General features: G+C 44.3%; 1 non-coding gene across 1 annotated transcript; it reads left to right on the forward strand.

Moving 5' to 3' along the window:
• Positions 1–307: 307 nt before the first annotated feature.
• Positions 308–376, forward strand: TRNAT-UGU (transfer RNA threonine (anticodon UGU)). The gene has a single exon. It is a non-coding gene; the product is annotated as a tRNA-Thr (tRNA).
• The last annotated feature ends 20,664 nt before the right edge of the window (positions 377–21,040 follow it).

Raw genomic sequence — 21,040 nt, forward strand, 5'->3', positions numbered from 1 at the left:
GCTAATGTTGAATGATCTCCTCGCTCAGTCACTTTTGACTGGCAATTCCGCAATCCCTCATGCAAAATTGACAAGCAGACGGCACAGTGGGAGTTGCATTATCGTTTTCTGGATTCTATTTCCTTTGCTCTTATTTAATTCATAAATAACACATTCCCTTTTGCTGAAATGAAATCTCCATATTTAAAAATTCCTTGAATAGTATAGGAGCCCTATGCTGTGTCACAGTGAACATCATTCTAGAGAAGGCAGTCCTAATTTTTCAGAAAGGCCAAGTATCTTTATAGAAAAGGGAACTCTGGGAAGGGCTGTAGCTCAGTGGTAGAGCATCTGCTTTGTATGCAGAAGGTCCCAGGTTCAATCCCCAGCATCTCCAGGTAGGGCTGGGGAAGATTCTCTGCCTGAAGCCCTGAAGAGATGTTTCCTTCAGTACTGAGCCAGATGGACCAATGGCCCGACTCATTATAAGGCAGCTTCCTATGTTCCTTATAAGCAGTTCAATATCTGCGTCCATCAGCAGGCACAGTATGTAGCCTTTGGCAGGGATTCCACCACAAACTACTCTACAGGTGGGTGAGTGGCAGGCTAGAAACTAAATCCTGTGCATGCCTATGGCTGGGTGTGGTAGAGCTGAAATTCAGCATGGGCTAAATTTCCCCCACAGCCAGTCCCCGTGGCCACATTCCTCATACACATCTTGGTGTGCATGGTAACTTCTAAGAAGGGCTTTTGGGAAGACAATACTAGGCCAGTGTGGTGAAGTGGTTAGAGTGTTGAATTAGGACCTGAGAGACCAGGGTTCAAATACCCACTTGGCCATGGAGCTCAGTGTGTAACCTTGGGCCAGTCACTGCCTCTCCGGCTCACCTACCTCACAGGCTTGTTGTGGGGATTAAATGAAGATGGGGAGAAAGAACCATGTATACCTCCTAGAGCACCTTGGAGGAAAAGTTGGGCTATAAATGCAATAAATGATTAGTTTGATCTTGTATAAGGCCGCTTCCTTTCTTCCACAGCCACCTGCCCATAAGAAGAGCTGGATCTAGCCCTTATCTAGAGCTGCATCCTGTTTCCCATGGTGACTAACCAGATACCTACGGGAAGCCCACATGCAGGTCACTAGCAAAAAAACCTTCTGCTGCTGTTTCCTCCTGGCAACTGGTATTCAGTGCCATGCTACGTGTAGTGGCGGACTTTGGACTTTGACATTTCACTGGTGCCCTGAGTGATGCCTAAATTCCGTGCCCCCTCACTTGTCACTTTCCTTAGCTGCCACGTATCCCGTTTTTCGTGGGAAACCCCCGGATTTTAATCCGTTTCCCACTGTTCTCCCGAATGGAGAAAAATCCTGGAAATCCCCCGGATTTCCTACCTGCCAGGGAGCCTCCATTTTGGGTGCCGCTCTTCCCATGTGTGGGCACCAGAAATCGGGCAGAGCTGCACCGGAAGTCGCTTCTACGCATGCGCGACGGCCATCTTGGTGGTGGCCGCATTGCCCGATTTCTGGTGCCCACACATGGGAAGAGCGACCCCGGAAGTTGCTTCCACGCAACTTCCGGTGCCGCACCGCTGCTGATCCCGCATTTTTCAGCGGGAGACTTGGCAGGTATGGTCACTTTCCATTGTTAGTCATTATTGCAGCACCCCCTGTGGCACCCTCTCGGCTCAGCGCCCAGTGCAGGCAAGCAAATCCCCTAAATCTGTCTCTGCTACGTATGATACTGGAGGAAAAGTATAGTCATAAACCTAGTGACCTTTGATAGCCTTATCTTTTCAGGATTTCTAGCCAGTACAGTGATATTACAGTGCCTTCATAGTTTGTCTTTCAGTGAGTTTTGCCATTTCTTAAAAACAACTCCTCTGTTATTCAACTTGCTGCCTTTGCCTTGCATGGTGGTGCTGCAGTTGTCTCATTGCGTGGGTGAATAAAGTGCCACCTCCATATCCTTTCCTGTGAGAAAGTGTGTACATCGACATTATCCTCAAAATCACGAAACAGAAGCTCAAATGCTGGCATATTGAGCAATCATATTCATTATTGCTTTCTGATTTCTAAGCTGACTACGAGAACATGGATTGCAGGGAGATGTTGAAATGCACCCCAAGAGCCAATTCACACATATTTTGATAACCTTATGAGTAATAGGGTAAAACCTCTGGTGATGAAATCAAGGAGGTTAGGAATACAGGTATAAACCTGGCTTGCATGAAATGGAGATGATTGTGCAATGACTCATTAACTTGCTGTCAGCTGAGGGAATTATTTTGTGCCTCGTTCTCATGTCTTGTGCTGTCACCTTTTTTTGTTTTTGAAGATCTGCAGTGAGTTAAACATTGCAATATACAGTAGTCTCAATAACAGGTCTTAATTCTATGTCCAAGGCAGCTCTCTATCAGCTCCATCTGGTACGCAGGCTGAGACCCTACCTGCCCATGGACTGTCTCCAGAGTGGTGCATGCTCTAGTTATCTCTCGCTTGGACTACTGCAATGCGCTCTATGTGGGGCTACCTTTGAAGGTGGCCCGGAAACTACAACTAATCCAGAATGCGACAGCTAGACTGATGACTGGGAGCGGCCACAGAGACCACATAACACCGGTCTTGAAAGACCTACATTGGCTCCCAGTACGTTTCCGAGCACAATTCAAAGTGTTGGTGCTGACCTTTAAAGCCCTAAACGGCCTTGGTCCAGTATACCTGAAGGAGCATCTCCACCCCCATTGTTCTCCCCAGACACTGAGGTCCAGTGCTGAGGGCCTTCTGGCAGTTCCCTCACTATAAGAAGCCAAGTTACAGAGAACCAGGCAGAGGGCCTTCTCAGTAGTGGCACCCGCCCTGTGGAACGCCCTCCCACCAGATGTCAAAGAGAAAAACAACTACCAGACTTTTAGAAGACATCTGAAGGTAGCCCTGTTTAGGGAAGCTTTTAATCTTTAAGAAATTATTGCATTTCAATGTTCTGTTCTGTTGGAAGCCGCCCAGAGTGGCTGGGGAAACTCAGCCAGATGGGTGGGGTATTATTATATTATTATTATTATTATTATTATTATTATTATTATTATTATTATTATTAGACCAGGATAAGCCCCAGAACCTAGAGACACAGCCAAGAAGCCTATTTTTAGTGTTGAGACTTAGTCCTGAAATATGTGGAACATATATTATTATCCGTGGAGTTCCTCTACCATATGCAGAGTGCATTTAGGAACATAGGAAGCTGCCTCATATCAAATTAGATCATCGATCCATACCTCTTGGTACACCATCTGTTAGTAGTTTTCCGGGTTTTCAGGCAGCTCTACCTGTAAATGTCATCTGGGACCTTCAACATGCAAAACAGCTGTTCTGCCACTGAGCTGTGGACCTTGGGTTTTACACAGCACTGCTGTTCTGGTTGTGCAACAGATTTAATTATTAAATTTGTATACTGCCCTTCATTTGTAAATCTCAGGGCAGTTCACAACATAAAACTACAACATAACACAACACGAAATACATAATAAAAATAAGAACTAAAGCAAAGCAATAATACCCCCTCCCACAACACATTTAAAACTGCTTTGGATGCCAAAGGCCTGGTTGAAGAGGAACTTTTTTGCCTGGTGCCTAAAGGTGTAGAATGAAAGTGTGAGCTGAACCTCCCTGGGGAAAGTTTTCCACAAATGGGGAGCCACTGCAGAAAAGGCCTTTCTTGTTTGCCATCCTCCAGACCTCTTGTGGAGGAGTCACACAAAGAAGGGAATCAGAGGATGATCTCAGGCTCTGGGTAGGTTCATATAAAGAGAGGCGGTATTGCGGTACTGAGCCATTCGAATTAGGCCCAGAAACTAATTAGCAGTCAGAGCAGTCGGGCCAGGATCCGTGTAATATGCTCAAACTGTCTTGCCCCTAGCTGAAGTTTCTGAACCGTTTTCAGAGGCAGCCCTATGTATAATGTGTTGCAATAATCTAACCTATAGAGTATAGACAACAGTAGTTAGGCTTACCCTGTCCAGATAGGGGTGCAGATTGGACACCAGCTGAAGCTGATGGAAGGCACTGTGACCCACTGAGACCATCTGAGCATCAAGTGAGGATCTAGGAGTATCCCCAAGTTATGTACCTACTCCTTCACAGGGAGTGTAACCCCACCAAGAGCAGCAACCTCCCATCCATCTGGTCTAGGGAACTGCCCACTAATAATGCATCAGTCTTATCTGGATTGAGCTTCAGTTTATTGGCTCTCATCCAGTCCATTACTGAGTCAAAACAACAGTCCAGCATATCCATTGCCTCACCTGCAGATGTAGCCCACATCCAGCGCCTCCATTAGACTGCTTTACATACATTTATGCACAAGATACCTTTCATTTGATGGTTGTACTGGGCTGAGTAAAATCCATTGCAGCAGACCAGATTCTTTCCATCCTCAAGAAGCTTTGGGATCAGGCCAGTTATGAACATTCAGTATCATCATGGTCATAAATTCACTGAACATGTTCAGCATGGGATTTCGAAATGCTGACAACTCAGTCATACCTAAGCTAATTTTCCACATGAATATCCAAACTTCACAGGAGGGCTATTCTACAAGAGCTTGTGACATTTTATTTCCTGATATATCAAAGAAGTGCCTTTTTAATCATGGAAAAATGCTTTCCCCCATTCTTCTTGGTAAAGTCCAAAAGTAAACGAAAAATTACAAGAACTCGGGCCAGAAAGGATAATTTCAAAGAATCTTCACAAAGTTTTATTCAGGATAACTTCCAGTAAATATCAACATCAGGACAAGGCCCTGTTTCGATGATTCTTCATCAGCTAGGTTTCTCAGGTCTAAGTGTACCAAGTACATATTCTTGTAATTTTTCGTTCCCCCATTCTTCGGCATATTATTCTTTCCTTCTTGAAGATGGACTTTTGTTTTCAGTTGGGATAACAAGGTCAACAGTAAGTTGTAGACTGCATGCAGAAGACTACAGTATCCATCATACAACATCTTCCTTGTTCTCTTGGACTGATTCACACAAGACCATACACTGCTTATGTATGAAAAATGAACCAATTCTACTTAGCGACTCCCCCCATCCAATTAAATTGTGCAAGGAAGAATTGTTAGGTCACCTTTCTTAGCATCACCCCTTCTGTCATGTCCTTGTCACTCCATCTGCACACCTCTCACATGTTGCAAGTGTGACTTAGGTAAAGGTAAAGGGACCCCTGACCATTAATTAGGTCCAGTCGTGGCCGACTCTGGGGTTGCGGCGCTCATCTTTCTTTATTGGCCGAGGGAGCCGGCGTACAGCTTCCAGGTCATGTGGCCAGCATGACAAAGCCGCTTCTGGCAAACTAGAGCAGTGCACAGAAACGCCGTTTACCTTCCCGCCGGAGCAGTACCTATTTATCTACTTGTACTTTGACTTACGATCTTCTAAATCAAATTGGCCATTATAGGTTTTACATTCATGAAAATGTTGTGATATATTTTTTTCCCATTGGTTATCGTCCCTTTGATCACGTTGCTTGACCTTACAGAGTCTACTGTCTGGCATACAATCGTGAGTCAAACAGTTGTCACTCACACATAGCCAATGAGGTGAAGTGGTTAGAATGGGGGGGGGGTGCGGTTAGGACTTGTGGACCTCCAGAAGTTGTTGGGGTCTCATCATTCCTGTCAGGCTTCGGGGAATCGGCTCCCCCGGGGGGAGCAATAGAGAAGAAGATCAAATGAAAGGAACATCTAACCAGTTAGAACAGGCATCCCCAAACTGCGGCCCTCCAGATGTTTTGGCCTACAACTCCCATGATCCCTAGCTAACAGGACCAGTGGTCAGGGATGATGGGAATTGTAGTCCAAAACATCTGGAGGGTCGAAGTTTGGGAATGCCTGAGTTAGAACCTTTAATAATACACAGTGCGAGAACAAAGAACACATCTCCTAGAAATGGCAGTGCTCCCAATTAAGGGACACTCCCCCCCCCCGTCCCTATTAATCTACGTCATGTAATCTGAGCTCGTACCCTCTGTGCTTTCTGTTCTGACACTTTCTGAGCTCTCTGTGACTTTGGAGAAGTGGGGTGAATGCTATCCAGAGACTGTGAATCTGTTAACTCTCTTTCTTCTAGTGTTTCTTCTGCTAGCTGTTCCCCATCCAGTATTTCCCAGCTTCTGCCTTCTGAACTATGCCCCTCTGCAAACCACTGATCCAAATCTATGCTGTCTTCCTCCTCCTGGGAAGATTCAGGATCAGGATCAGGGAGAGGGGGTGGCTCTCACCATTCTTCCTCAGTGCAGCCCTCCTCAGCATGGTCCCTGACACTGACCATTGGCCAAACTGGCTGTTGGGAGTACAGGTTTCCCACCTGTAAATGATGAAGGCAGGTACCAAAAGACACAAAACATGGACGTCATAATTAGATAATTTGGATCAACCTGATAATAATATTCTGCAAATGTTTGAGGATTACAACCTTTTCAGACATAAATGGAGTAACTATGTACACACGTAAAGACTTTTTAATACCTTATGCTGCCATTCTTAATACTAACTTGCCTATATTCTTAGGGAAATTGCCATTTACCTGGAAGAGGAAGAGGCAGATCTGGGGGATCAATTTTCTCTCTCCCTTGCACATGTAACATTAAACAAATAAGCAAACAAGAATGAAATAAAATCTTTTCACTTCTGCTAACAAACTGGAACTGTTTAAGGCACTGTAATCACAATTTGAAAACCCACTGGCTCTGGAAGGCCTATGTTCTCAGGACCACAGCCATTAAAACTTTCACACTATTTATTGATCGTTGTTGGTATTGTTATTTTGCTGAAACAATGGAAACCTTCAGTTTTCACGATTTCCAATTCTTGTTACTTATTTCTACCTTAGACACCACTGAACCGAGTGAAGATTCTATTCAGAACTCCCAAATATGGTGGCAATTATAGCCAGCAGATTTGAGAAGAATAAATATTACACTTGGCTTATAAAAGGGTAAGAGCTGAACTTCCTCATTCTTGAATAAAATGATCTGAAGGCAGCAAAAGAACCACTGACATGGCTAACACCTGTTCACACCCAGGATTGTGTTGTGAGCTCCATCCCAATTTCAGGCATTCTTGGGGGGCAGTGGAAAGAAAGAGAACTGCTGGTGGGGGGGGGGGAGAAATGTTATGAATGAAGGCTCCACCCTGAGCTTTCCATGCATGCAGATTTTTATGTGGCAGCTCCAAAGTGAAGTCTATAATTTTAAAAACAAACACCCGAGCTATGACAAATGTTTATTTAAACTGCAATTTAATAGATGAAATGTTATAGCATTTGTACAGTGTTTTTATATGTTGCCGTATAACAGATGTCAACAGGCATACAAATTCTGTTTGTGGGCAAGAGCTGTTAATGTATCCCAAGCAATAGATACTGTAGGGCAGGTAAATCTTCAATAATGTGTTAGGGATCTTGGGCAGAAATAATATAATTCTTTGTTTGTTTGTTTGTTTGTTTAATGTAATGGCCGCCTTTCTGGGCAAAGCCCTCTCAAGGCTGGCTTATATGAGCATAAAACTACAATATTCCTTCTCAACAAAGCTGAGGTCAAAAATAGGTCCCAATCCAGCCCATTCACATAAAACTGAAATGTGTTTTGAAACAGGCAGGAATATAACCATACAGTAGTGAGAAATTCAGCCCAGCATAGCTCAGTCAGTAGAGCAGGAGACTCTTTATCTCAGGGTGGTGGGTTTGAGCCCCAACACATATGGGGTTTCAAGACCCATTTAAAAGCCAGAATGGGTGGTGCCAGCTGTAGGTGCATTGGGCTCTCAGTATGTCAGCAGGTCTGGGCCCTAAAATCAGCAGGACTGGGATTTGTTGCAACCCCACAAGCTAGTGTCATGGTACGGGGCCTTCTCTGCAGTGGCACCCTGCTTATTGAATTCTCTCTTCTTGGAGGTACAACTGGGCTCTTGAGGGAAATTTATTATTTTTGTCAAGCTTCAAGATAATGAAGATCTCTGCTGTTGTAGCCATTTTGTTGTAATAAATAGTTGTATTTAGACACAGGTGGCACTGTGGGTTAAACCACAGAGCCTAGGGCTTGCTGATCAGAAGGTCGGCGGTTCGAATCCCTGCGACGGGGTGAGCTCCCTTTGCTCGGTCCCAGCTCCTGCCTACCTAGCAGTTCGAAAGCACATCAAAGTGCAAGTAGATAAATAGGTACCACTCCAGTGGGAAGGTAAACGGCGTTTCCGTGAGCTGCTCTGGTTCGCCAGAAGCAGCTTTGTCATGCTGGCCACATGACCTGGAAGCTATATGGCGGCTCCCTCGGCCAATAACGTGAGATGAGCGCCGCAACCCCAGAGTCGGTCACAACTGGACCTAATGGTCAGGGGTCCCTTTACCTTTCCCTTTATATATATATTGTAACATTGTGGTTTTAATGTATAACAGGTAAACAAGCAAATCTTGATCTTAGCTGGTAAAGGATGATTAAAAATATGGAATCAATAAATAGTAAAATAAATTGCAAATATATATATATATATATATATATATATATATATATATATATATATATATATATATAGGAGGCTGGTACTAAAGCAGCCCTATATCCAAAATATGGCAACATAGAATAGGTTCCAGTGGGGTCTGTTATTTAAATGTCTGTCCCACATGAATCTATGGCTAGAAACGGAGCAAAGTCACATAGCTTTTAGGATGAATGTAACCTATAAAACCAAAGATATTGAGTGAATAAATACTGGATCTTTGGTGGTAGAAATTGTTTTCATACTTTCTGTTCTCAGTAGAACCATAAAAGAAAGAAATGTAAGACAAATTGCTTTGGGATTTCTTCTTTGTTAACGTCACGTCCTATAATAGCAAAGTGGATATTATGCATGCAGACTGCATGGCTCCTAGGTGAAGGCAGGAGGAGGTGCCACAAAAATAATATTAGGTGCACTAGAAGAATAGAGAGGAACTCCTGCCTCTGAAAACCCTAAACTGTCAGATATGTGGATGGTTTGCCTTGGAGAGTCTGCAATGCACTGTGAAGGCTTTTGGCTATAGACAATAAATTGCATTGATTGATTGAACAGAAATGCCTCAGGACTTTGGTGTGTGTGTGTGTGTGTGTGTGTGTGTGTGTGTGTGTGTGTATGTGCCCACCCCCAGTTCTCTTGCCATGCTTCCCCCCCTCTCTCCATGACACACAGATGGATGAATCAGCCTATTTCTAGTCTGTGTTACCTTTGTGATTGTTCACCCATAAGCCATCTCATCTCATTTCTGCACCAGCCTGTGAATTATATTTTTTTTAAAAAAAACCACACAAAACTCACATTTAAATACTTTAAGAAATACGGGTTTGAATATTATTTTCAACATATTTTTTCTCTCAAAACATGTATTTTTAAACATGTGTTGTCTCAAAATGAAAAGGCAAACACATCGTTTGTTGCGATTAAACTGTTAGAAGTGTTGTGATAGTTGGGTAAGTTTGAAATCCAGTGGGTAGTTATGCTTTCTTTTTTTAAAAAATAATTTTTTATTGATTTTACACATTAAAAAACAAAACATACATAACATATTCTCCACCTTCTTCCAACCCCCCCCTCCACGGGCCCCCTCCTGCCATGAGAGAGTCCCATGCAAGTAGACAGTCGAAGGTGGTCCATTTTATAGTTGGATTTGTCCCCTCCCCCCTCTCCCCCGCCCCAGAGCCCCCTCCTGCCACCAGAGAGCTCCAGAATAACAAGGCAGAAAGAAGGAGAGTGTAGTGGGTAGTTATGCTTTCTGACCGTCTCACTGGTTCAAGAAGCACGTCAATTCATTTTGTCATTGCAAAGGACAGAATCCCTCCATCACCCCCAACATGACTTTTTGTTGCATGGCCCAAGATGTGTATTATAGAAGTCCACATTTTATTTTGACGCAGCTATCTTTGTTGTTTTCCTTAGACTCTGTTGCCGTCAGAAACTTTTTACTCAAAGCCAAATTAAGGTTTGTGGTTAACTCTAAAACACTTCAAATCACAAGTATGTCTTCAGCTTCTGAGGCAACTATGCTCCTTCCCTTTTACAAGCCACCTAACTAGGAACCGAGAGAAAATGTGTCAGAAATCCTGATGCCCTGCCAAGCTCACATCTTATTCTGGTTTTCCCACAGTGAAGGCTTGCCCAGGCAGGAAAGTGTATATTGTGTTTGTGCACTGAGAAGTTAAGAATATAAATACAGTAGTACCTCGGGTTACAAGCGCTTCAGGTTACAGACACTTACCATTAGGTCCAGTCGTGACCGACTCTGGGGTTGCATGCTCATCTCGCATTATTAGCCGAGGGAGCCAGCGTATAGCTTCCAGGTCACGTGGCCAGCATGACAAAGCCGCTTCTGGCAAACCAGAGCAGCACATGGAAACGCCGTTTACCTTCCCGCTGTAGCGGTTCCTATTTATCTACTTGCACTTTGACATGCTTTCGAACTGCTAGGTTGGCAGGAGCTGGGACCAAGCAACGGGAGCTCACCCCGTCGCAGGGATTCGAACCGCCGATCTTCTGATCAGCAAGCCCTAGGCTCAGTGGTTTAACCACAGCGCCACCTGGGTCACAGCGCAACCCGAGGTACCACTGTATAAAAACTGCTCTATCAGATAATGTTCTGTGCCAGCCCGCTAAAACCTTTGGGATGCCCTTTCGTTGCTATGAGCTAATACTGAAACTGATGATTCAATATGCGAATAAAGCTTTGTGCAGGGTTGGCCCAAGCCATTTCAGCACCTGAAGCAAAGCACCCTGTTGCTGCACCCACAATGGGTTTGGGCAGACTGCACAGGGCTTCCCCCTTCAGAAAAAGCTGGTGCTAAGCCCTACCACACTACCGGGTGGGGGGAGGGAGATCTTTTCCAAAACCTCCCCTCCTGCCCAGCGGCTAAGCAGGTCAAACTGCACCTTCCCATTGCTGCTTTTAATCTGTTCAGTTCCCAGACCTGGGTTTCTCTATTGAATGTGGTGCTTTTGTGCATAGCTGCAGGAATGGCCTCGCTTGCGCCAGCTCTTAGCTGAAGTCAAGCTCAGATGCTCCATGTGCTAAATAAATTCAACATTTGGTACACAGAGGCTAACTGCCCTGGATGTGGGTTATACGGTGGCATGCCAAAAGTTGGATTCAGCATCTGGCAATGAGGGCATACAGCTAGATTGGTGTTGGGTGGGATGGGCTGAAAGGCACCTTAGCATTGGTACTCCCCACAGCTGGCAGGCAATAACGTGGTTTCAAGAAAAGATCCTGGCAAAGGTTTAATATTACAATTATGAAGTGATGCTGTTCTTGGTAAAGGTTGGGTATCATCAAAGAGGGCATAACGATACGATTGACAAATACACGAGTCTGCCAACAGTACAGTACAGGAACTATTCCAGCAATTTAAAATCGAAACAGTGATTTTTTTAAAAAGGATTTCTCTTCCTTCCAACAGAAGGAAGGTGCTATAAATAATAAGGTGCCAGTTTATGTACTTTATGTATTGATTTTTTCTTACATTTTGCACCTCATCAAGTTTGGTCCGGGAATGAGTTCAGTGCAATAAATGCTGCTGCTGTTTCCCTCCCCCACCTGCTTCTTCTTCCTCTCCTACTTTGGAAAAAGAAAGAGGTGGCAATATTCGTATATTGATAGAAGTGTTGTGAGTGCCTGCACAAAATGGCTGCCATGAACTGCCAAGAAAAGAGGTGTTGCTACATTCAGACTGGCAAGTACTGTTGCAAAGAAAAGAAAAAAGAGAAGAAGCTCTGAGTGCAAATTCCCCCTATTTGTGTTGGCCCCAGATCTGGAACCCGAGACCAGGAACTGAGGTATTCACAAAGGTTCTGAATGCCAGTAATGACTTGCTTTATGGTAATATAACCCAATTGCAAAAGATGTTGATAAGCTGCCATGGATTTTTAGACGAGCATGACAGCGGCTTGTGGCATGTGTTTTGAGAGTGATATGCTAGAGGCCAAATAGCTTTCCCACTTCTATTGTTCTAAAGCCAATGTTATTCCATTCCTGGCTCTCTAATGGGAAGGGGTGGGGGGGAAACTAAGGCCAACAAAGCCCATTCATAACCTTAAGCTCCTCCATCGCAAATTACTGATAGTGACTCCAGCAAAATCAGGCTGAATAGACCTTGAGCGTCCTAATGCCTTACAGACTTGCTAATGACATACCGGTAGTAAGGAAAGAAACACACCCTATGCATATGTTATGTAAAACAGCAGCCTTCTTCACCTGGCAGCACAGACCTAATTTTCCAGTTATATTTTTGCTTTGTGCTTTTGCCCCCCTCCCCCGCCCCGACTTGGGAGGTAAGTGGGGAAGAAAATCTCCCCTGTGAATTGTGAGAGGCTACTATTAAACACACAGGAGCAGGAATTTTTAAAACCAGCAACTCAAAGAAAATAGCTGCTTTATAAATCTCTCTTCTCCCTCCAGTCTCCATCCAGCACATTCCCTTCCCCCAAAATAAATTGTGTGAGAGAGACAGAGATTAACCCAGACTATATAGAAACAACAAAAGAATCTGCTGCCTAGTAAAAGAGCAGGGTGGGGTGGGGAGAAGCCTTGTAAATCCACCCCTTTGCACAGAGGGCTATAATCTGTGCATCATGTTGCCCTCACCTTTGCTGCCCTGTTCAGGAGCAAGTGGCTTCAAAACATCAGGCTTGAAATCCTTCTTTATGAAAACCATGCTACTGGTGTGCCTAGTTAGGAGGTTCACGTGCTGTTGATGGCTGCTGTCCATCATGCTGCCTTCTCATCCCTTCACAGAATGCCAGTGCCACCTTTAATCACATTGGAGAAGCTCCCTCCCAGCTCAGCTTTTAGGTCTTGGAAAAATGGCGAGCTACGTTTTCCATCTCTGTTCTTTTTCATGAGAAGCACACACACCTTTCCCTGTCTTTGCTGCCATCAGTGTCTTTGAGTTATCATTACAGGTAGGTAGCCGTGTTGGTCTGACGTAGTCGAAACAAAATATAAAAAAATTCCTTCCAGCAGCACCTTAGAGACCAACTAAGTTTGTCGAAACAAAATATGAAAAAAAATTCCTTCCAGCAGCACCTTAGAGACCAACTAAGGTTTGAGCTTTCGTGTGCATGCACACTGGAAGGAATTTTTTTTATTTTGTTTTGAGTTATCAGTTCAGCATGAATTATTTCCTTTTGGGGAAAAGAAATTCATTGAAATAATAACCCAAAGAGAGTAGTTCCTAGTCTAACCAAGCTCCAATTATACACCCGCTTTAATAGGGACATTAGGTAGACAAATCAGAAATGACTCACAGGAGTACCAAAGCTTTGGAAGAATTCCAGAGTCATCAGCAGTCCTGCTAGCAACCGGAACATTTCCTTTGTGTACATATAATCTGTTACATTCCTGTCTTTCCCCCTCCTCCTTTCTGGTGTTTATCACACAGTCTTCTCAGCCTCCTAAAATATGTTAAAATCAAGTTATTTTCAGCTTTTTAAAGAAATGGAGATGATAACAGAACAAAACATCCCTGAGATAGCTCAGCCAATACAGCATGAGAGTCTTAATCTCAGGGTTGTGGGTTCAAGTCCCATGTTGGGCAAAAAGATTCCGGCATTGCAAGGGGTTGGATTAGATGACCCTTCCGGTCCTTTCCAGCTCTACAATTCTATGTGAACCCAAACCTGCTTGGTTCCCACTTTTCCTAGATGAAACACAAAGACTTACCCACCTTTCTACTTGGCAACAGCATGGTAAACTATTGTACAACTCTGTAAAACTGACAACATTGGATGCAAAGGGTCTGGTATACAGCATTATTGCAAAAATGTACTTGGTGTTTAAAAAGACTCAAAAAACAGACTCTGGCAAATTTGTCAATGCTTGGTGTTAGTTTATTCAATATACAAAGGGTGCTGATGGTGTCGACACATGCACAATTAATGGACTGACCTACTGAGACAATCTACAAAAGGAAAATAAGAATAAATATTGTAATTCAGCACCTTAAAAAGCACAAGAGGTAAAGTATGGAATGCGTTATTTCATACTTGGGGAAGTAGATGGGTTATTCCCCTTTTATTTGAAGGAAATTCTACAAAGGGTGAACCATGAAAACTCCCCCCCCCTGCGAGTATTACATTGTATATTTGTAACAGAAAAATCAATTTTTTAAATATTAAAAAATCAAGTTATTTTGCAGTGTGTGAAGACTGAGCACACAGTGTTCCCAAATATTTTGTTTAAAAGACTCACTCGAGTTGGTACTTTCCTGTATTTGAACTGCCGTGTTTTTTTCCGCCTTCTGTTTTCTTCCCATGCTTTTTCTGGCACGGCTTAGCTTGGGTATTTGGCAATCCTTAGTCATCGCCAACATTTTTGTTTGGGCAATTTATGTCCCACTTATATTAACATGTACATATAGTTGGCAACCACTCATCTTCATGAAACAAAGTGGCAAGCCAAGTGCCTTTAGGTGACCTGGATTGCATTTGCCTTGGTGACTGAAGAAGCCAATCTCGGATCCACGAGAACCACCACTGCAACATTTAGTTGAAACAATCCAAGAGCCTTGTGCAGCTTTAGGCCCAGATGCAGCAGACCCGGTGAGCTAGTGGAAGCCAGTGCTAGCACAACAGGTTTCCCCTCTCTCCTACCCTGTGTGCCCCGCCATTCTTCCCCCATATCTCCTCTGGAGGGTCAGGAGAAACCCCAGAAATGTGCAGGGCGGGGAGGAAGGGAGAGGGGATTGTTCCAACTGGCTAGCAGAAATCCTTGAGCTGATGGAAAGATTTGTTGTTGTTGTTGTTTAGTCGTTTAGTTGTGTCTGACTCTTCGTGACCCCATGGACCAGAGCACGCCAGGCACTCCTGTCTTCCACTACCTCCCGCAATCTGGTCAAACGAAGAGTACAATGTGTCAAATCCCTTCCTCAAAGACTTATAAGTGTATTATGGGATAAGCTTTTCTGAACTCAAGCCCATTTCATCAGAGGTGTGAAGTTAAACCTTAGCTGGCAGGTATGATAAGTCAAACAAACTGAGCACCATCAAAATGAACTTAATAAAAAGAGGAGCCTAATCAAATCCCAGGGGACAGACCCTCCAAGTGTCCCTATTTTCCAGGGACAGAACTGGACTTTAAAAAGCTGTTCTGGTATCCGATATGATCTCAGAATGTCCTGTTTTTTCCTTAAAGGTAAAGGGTAAAGGGACCATTAGGTCCAGTCGCGGATGACTCTGAGGTTCCGGCGCTCATCTCGCTTTACTGGCTGAGGGAGCTGGCATACAGCTTCCGGGTCATGTGGCCAGCATGACTAAACCGCTTCTGGCGAACCAGAGCAGCACACGGAAACGCCGTTTACCTTCCCGCTGGAGTGGTACCTATTTATCTACTCGCACTTTGATGTGCTTCCAAACTGCTAGGTTGGCAGGAGCTGGGACCGAACAATGGGAGCTCACCCCGTCGGGATTTGAACCGCTCACCTTCTGATTGGCAAGCCCAAGAGGCTCAGTGGTTTAACCCACAGCACCACCTGCGTCCCACCGTTTTTTCTTTAGGACATGCCTATTTTCTTTGGAGAAATTTTGGAAGTCATGAAGGGGTGGGCCCAGCTAGCATGGGAAAATGGGAGAGGAAGATTATCCATTTTGGCCAGTCGAATTGCTAACTATTGTCTCATCAAAGCAGTTGATGGGGAGAATGTTTGTCTTGCGTGTGGGAAGCACCAGTTCAAATCCCTGCTCTGCCATGAAGCTTACTCATTCACATGGGGATGACCATGCTCTCTTGGTTAAACTTTAATGTATGCCACAATGAGCACGGCTCTAAGCTCCTTGGAAGGAGGATGAAATACAAATGTAATAAATAAAATAAATGAACCAGCAACTATCCTATTTAGTAAAATAATAAACTGATGCCCGCCATTGTGGCAAATGGCTACCACAGAGTAAATGGCAATAAAAGTGTTTTTTCTATGAGGAGGCAATTAGATGCTTTAAAGCACATTAAAAATGAATGGAGCTAGAAATGGGAATTGTGAATATTCAGATAACAATTCCCTTCATACCATTCACATACTATAAGTTCTTAAGCCACTTAGTGGTAATTGGGTCATTTTAATATTGCACATGTGAGTCTTAGGAAGATGCCTGCATTTAATTGCCATGATAGAACTTCGCATTTTGTAGCTTCAGCTTGGTGTCAATAAGTGGGATAGCTCAGTTAGCAGAGCATGAGACTTCGAGCCCCACGTTGGGCAAAAGATTCCTGCATTTCAGGGGTTTGGACTAGATGACCTCAGGGTCCCTTCTGATTCTACAATTCTGTGATTTTATAGGGCCCTCTTGGCTGGGGTTGAGCATGAACAAGAGCACTATATGACAAGCAGCAATACCAGATCAGGTTTATGGACCATCCTCTGCATCTGCCTGTCCATCTTAAATACTGAAATTGTTAGTTGGCTGCTAAGAACCAAACAACAGCAATGGGGAAAACTGAATTTCATTTTCCTTCCTTCTGAAGGTTCATTTCACATATTATGCAGCAAAGAAATTCAATCCACATTTGCCATGGAGAGCACACTCAGGAGGCAGCCGATGTCAGTCCCAACTTTTTTTTATGAGTGTACTTTCATGACAACATGTGTGTCCAACACCTCATTTGTCACATTCATGCGTTATGTTTCTTTTTTTTTAAGTCCCTTGAGATACACGCTCACAACTACATTTATTTGTTTAGAATATTTATAATAACCCACTTTATAGTCTCACACTTCTCTCAAAGCAGCCTACAAAAGACCTATCCATTCTTAACCTATCCATTCTGAAGGAAATCAGCCCTGAGTGCTCACTGGAAGGACAGATCGTGAAGCTGAGGCTCCAATACTTTGGCCACCTCATGAGAAGAGAAGAATCCTTGGAAAAGACCCTGATGTTGGGAAAGATTGAGGGCACTAGGAGAAGGGGACGACAGAGGACGAGATGGTTGGACAGTATTCTCGAAGCTACGAACATGAGTTTGACCAAACTGCGGGAGGCAGTGCAAGACAGGAGTGCCTGGCGTGCTATGGTCCATGGGGTCATGAAGAGTCGGACACGACTAAACGACTAAACAACAACAACAAAAGATTGCCACAATACAATCTCATATAGCACTGTGTCCAGATGGCACCAAGGTAATTCAGCAGCACCTCCTGACCTCACTTTTGTGTGCCACCTTGGCAGGCTTGGCACCAGCACCCAACATGGTTGGGGAAATATTGGGACCCACTGGGCCCTTCTGAGGTTCAGAAGGGCCCAGTGGGGCTGAAGTCAGTTGCTGAGGTAATTTTTTTCTTTCCTTGATACATCAAAGCCCAGAGGCATTATTCTATCTATCTATCTATCTATCTATCTATCTATCTATCTATCTATCTATCTATCTATCTATCTATCATCTATCTATCTACCATCTATAACGGGTGACCAACTCCCAAGAGACTGCAATCTCTTGTTAAAAATTGGCAGTTATCTACCCCCTTTTTTGGAGTGCAGGGCAAAGATGTTGAGCTTTTTTTAGGGGAGCCAAAGTTGTTAAGCTTCTTTGGAGGGAGCCAGTAATCTACCAGTGATCTACCACAGACGTCCAGTGATCTACTGGTAGATCACGATCTACCTGTTGGACCTTCTTGATCTATACAATTTATATACCACTGCGTTGGTTTTTAAGTTTTCAGTTGGTACCAGAGCTTTAGCAGGGAACGGGGCCTGTTGGATAGGCTTGCCATACGTCAGGAAAATGTCCTGTTCTTCTGGTGTAAAAATGGCGGTGGGGAGGGGAATTTTGCCGAACTGCCAAAATGTCAGGGAAAACATGGATGTATGGCAATGTGATGGATAAAGCAGCAGTAAAGGTAAAGGTAAAGGTAAAGGGACCCCTGACCATTAGGTCCAGTTGTGACCAACTCTGGGGTTGCAGCGCTCATCTCGCATTATTGGCCGAGGGAGCCGGCGTACAGCTTCCAGGTCATGTGGCCAGCATGACAAAGCCACTTCTGGTGAACCAGAGCAGCACACAGAAATGCCGTTTACCTTTCCGCTGGAGCGGTACCTATTTATCTACTTGCACTTTGACGTGCTTTCGAACTGCTACGTTGGCAGGAGCTGGGACCAAGCAACGGGAGCTCACCCCGTCGCAGGGATTCGAACCGCAAGCCCTAGAATCAGTGGTTTAACCCACAGCGCCACCCGCAGACACAGCTCCAAAAGCTCCAAAAGTTTAAAATCACTCAAAAGTTTAAAAGCTAAACAATTTGGGTTTGCATCTCTATTGTTGTCAATTGGAAGGGAGTTGCGTAAACTTGGGCTCCTGGTAAATATGAGCTATGCCTGTAAGCAATGGGGGACTATTAACTGTGATTCCCTCAAAGATGGTGGGGATATAAGGGACAATGCTTATTTCCAGGATATGAGAAGCTTCATCTGTTGATTTCTACACCTCAGGCTAGTGTTAAAAGAATAAAAGAGAACCAGGCTATTTTCCTCTGGCCTGTTGGCAACCGTAAGTAAAGTGGGTCTGAGTTAGACAAAACTGGGTCTTACAGCTACAGAGGCAATGCATGAGGAAGGGCTGTGAAGATTGCTGTTCAAAAGTATTCTCAAATTCACTGAAAGTCTCAGGGTTATTTAGTGGTGCCACCTTTTCGTAGCCTCCCATATGTCTTGGTTTTATTAGCCATGGCCAGATGGATGTCACAGATGGAAAATAAAAAGAGACAGCAGGAGATGGTGAGAACAGTAAATAAATTCCTGGGGAAAATTAGGGTTGATAATGCATACGATGCATATTAGGCGCGGGGGGGGGGGGAACCAAATATAACCAGAACAGGACTGCAGTCTTCATGTTCAGCTTTGAAATTACTGCATTCTAGATCTGGCACTATAAAAGGCAGCCAACAGTTGTGCCCTTGGGTTATCTATCACAAAAATAAAAAAATAAAAACACGAGTGATTTCACTTCCCCAGTCCCCTGCTACTTAGGTCTTTCCAGCATACTTGAATATTCATACTTGAATATTCATTTAGGAAAACATTGCTACCAGGGCCGTCTTGAGCAGATCGCGTGCCCTGGTGCTGAGGGGCGGAGATCGCTCCGCCGCCCGCCCCGCCCTCGCAGGGCGCAATTGGTTTCCGGCGCCCAGCTTACCAGCCCCCCGCCATGGTGCACTGCGCCACCGGGGGGCTACGTAGAGCCGGCCCTGATTGCTACTGCCCTAAACACCCTCATTTGATTGCTACTGCCCTAAACACCCTCATAAGAGTCTTATCTGACAATGAAAATGGTAGGTTCTCTGCAGCTGGAAAAGTCAAGTGCTGTTAGTTTAGACTGGATTCGGTATCAGCCTTTCGTTCATCAGCCTTTCGTTCATCCACTGCAGATAAGAGAATATATGCTCTGCAAGTGGAACTGAGGTTTTAACTGTCATTAATGCTTGATTCAAGTTACATTATCCGTATACATTTTCTGATTTCCATATTACATTTTTGTATATGCTAGTGTGCCATTTCTGTGTGCTTTTTATAATGTGAAAATGTTTATTTCAGGCTGTGCACACACCATGCTTTAGCACATGGCTTCCCTCAAAGAATCCTGGGGACTGTAGTCTACTGCAATTCCCTTAAAAACTACAGTTCCCAAGATTCTTTCAGGGGGAGGCCATGTGCTTTAAATAAAAGGTGTGTACACAGATTCCCCCCTTCTGTATTTCTTTCTTTCTTTTTTTTACATATTGGGGGGGGGGAACAAACAAACAATTCCTCACAGCTTCCTGATGTGTATCAGAGTGGAAATAAACACTGGCACAGCCACCCGCCAAGTTTCAAACAATGCATATTAGGAAAAAATTGAAACCTCTGAGAGAGAGAGTTGACAGAAGCCAATAGATTTTTCCCCCATGGCTGATTAAATTCTCTGGAACCCATTCTAGGTTAGAATCTGGGAAGTGTTGTTTCTTTAAATGATGTACCTGAGGAACTGTGCTGAAATGAAATGCTGGTATATTTAACATCATTCATTGTGTATCTCCACCTTGTCCCTGACAGGGCTTATTCATCTCTACCTTCTTCCTCTTCATCACCTGACAAAGTTGTAATGGCAATAAGAGAGGAGAGGAAGAAGCCCCTTTGTTGGAAGCCGTGGCATATTATTATTATTATTATTATTATTATTATTATTATTATTATTATTATTATTATTATTTAATTCACATAATGCATTCCTATATATTTACTCAGAAGTAAGTCCTACTGAGATCAGTGGTGGAAATCCGAGACATACAAGGGTTGTGTTCGGAAGAGGCGCTGAGGTGCAGTTGCTAATGTTGTTTTGTTCATTCCTAGGTCCGCCCACCTTGCACATTTGGATAGTCAGGCACAGCACTGTCCACTGGGCCAGCAAGAGGGTGGCGAAGTCTGGATTCGGATGCAGGTTTGGGCCCCCCCGACCACGTGAGCACCTCCTGGGTGTCCGGACGAGGAATGAAGGCGAAGGGTCCAGATGAGCGCCCAGAGCGCAGTGGCCGAAAAGGTTCTGGCCTTGGGCGGGGACAGTGAGCCATCACCCGGGCATTGCCTTCCATGATGCGTCCCTTTACAGGCTTGGTGGGGTTCATCTGTCTGTGTTTGGGATTGATGGCTGACTTCTGTGTCAGCGGGGTTAAGGGATTGGTTACAGGTGTGAGTGGTTGGCAGAGAGCGTGGGTGCTCTTGTGGCTATCATGTGATAGGGATGGGGGTCAACCCTGAGAGGGGTTGTGCCCGTGCCTGAGTCCAGGGGGACATCTGGGTGGTGGACATAGCATGTCCCCAGCTTTATGCCATTTCAGGTGTTCACCCTAGGCTGACCTGTGATGGTGCCCTGGGTCAGCACTACCTGCAACGGTGCAGGGAGCTAGTCGAACCAGAGCCTATGCAACCACCCACTTGCTGTAATCAATAAAGTTGTGGCCTAAATTCTGCCAAAAACCAAACCAAAATTTGAGTCTTGTCTGAGTTTATTTAAAGGGGGAGGTTCAAAG

Source organism: Zootoca vivipara, chromosome 4, assembly GCF_965207765.1.
Source record: "Zootoca vivipara chromosome 4, rZooViv2.hap1.1, whole genome shotgun sequence".
In the NCBI taxonomy this organism is placed as follows: Eukaryota; Metazoa; Chordata; class Lepidosauria; order Squamata; family Lacertidae; genus Zootoca; species Zootoca vivipara.